Genomic DNA, 1,864 nt, shown 5'->3' on the forward strand with positions numbered 1-1,864 from the left:
CTCCAAACTTTCTCGCTATACTGTATATGCAACTGTAAAATTAGGGATTTTATTTTGGCTCTGAAATCACTCCAATGTTATACTGATACATATTGATGTACATGTACATGGTATGTTAAGAGGATACATCCTTGTACATTATCAACTGTTGAGTATTCATTGAAATGAACTGGTAGACTCTTCTTTTGAAGTTTAAACTACTATCTATAATAATAAAATAAAAAATAAATAAATAAAATAATTTAATTAAAAACAAAGTAACAACATGTACATATCCTTGGCCTACACTAATCACTGGCAAGGCCAAAATGACTAAAATTATTATTTTAAAGTTGCTGTATTACAATTCCATACATTATAAGATATAAAGCTACTAGTGGATCATAATGATGTGTGTGTATACATACACTTACTTGATACACTATTTGTCTTTATTTCTTTCCATTAAAGTCTTTAATAATTGTTTCTCTTCTCTTAGACTCTCTGTAAGCTCTTCAACAGTTTCCTGAGCATTTATAAATAAATAAATAATAATAATAATAATTATAGTATTAACCATGTACTATAGCCCATGGTTTTTTCCAAAAAATGGCTCCAAAATCACCTCAAATTTTTCTTACAATTTCTGATATATATTGATGTTCTTATACCGTGTACAAAGTTTGAACTGATTCCGACTTCAATTTTTCAAGTTACGGCCATTTTATAAAAATGCCAAAATTTTAAAAAATACTCAAGGCTATAGCCTATGATTTTTTCCAAAAAATGGCTCCGAAGTTAACCCGAATATTTATTACATTTTCTTATACATATTGATGTCCTTATGCTGTGTAGAAAGTTTAAGCTGATTCCGACTTCAATTTTTCAAGTTACGGCCAATTTTTAAAAACAGCTAATTTTTGAAAAATACCCAAGGCTATAATAGCCCATAGTTTTTACCAAAAAATGGCTCCAAAATCAACCCAAATTTTTATTACATTTTCTGATACATATTAATGTCCTGATGCTGTGTAGAAAGTTTGAGTCGATTCTGGCTTCAATTTTTCAAGTTATGGCCATTTTAAGAAAATGTCAAAATTCTGAAAAATACCCAAGGCTACTGTGCACGTCTTAATTTTCGAGGTGTAATAAATTTCATTATTTTCGTCCTCACCTTATATCCACGAAATTTAAACCACCTCTAATGCCATTCTAATGTATGTAGACTATGGCCAGAACACGAAAATTAGCTCAAACAAATATTAACATTTGAACAAATTTCATTTGAAAATACGAAATTTTGAACCCTTGAAAATTAAAACACATACAGTATAGCCCATGGTTTTTTCAAAAAAATGGCTCCAAAATTAAACCAAATTTTTATTACATTTTATGATACATATTGACATCCTTATGCTGTGTAGAAAGTTTGAGCTGATTCCAACTTCAATTTTTCAAGTTATGCATGGCCATTTTAATAAAATGCCAAAATTTTGAAAAGTACCCAAGGCTATAGCCCATAGTTTTTTCCAAAATATGGCTTCAAATTTACCCCAAATTTTTATTACATTTTCTAAAACATATGCTTTTATGCTATGTAGAAAGTTTGAGCTGATTCTGAACTTAACTTTTTAAGTTACAGTCCATTAAAACTTTAATTTTAGATTTATAGGGACAAGAATGGCTATAAAATGCTATTGCTACATGTACATATTATGAATGTACTTAATTAAATGTATTTCTTACTCAATTGTTGGAGATTTGCTTGATGGGACGACACTTTGACACATTTCATTAATTTCATTTTCAACTTTTATCTTCTCATTCTCAATTTCTATGATATGACATTAGAATGAGTAGTTATATAGAGAGGTGAGTGGAGAGA

Source organism: Amphimedon queenslandica, unplaced genomic scaffold (genome assembly GCF_000090795.2).
Source record: "Amphimedon queenslandica unplaced genomic scaffold, v1.1 AMPQUscaffold_13379, whole genome shotgun sequence".
NCBI lineage: Eukaryota > Metazoa > Porifera > Demospongiae > Haplosclerida > Niphatidae > Amphimedon > Amphimedon queenslandica.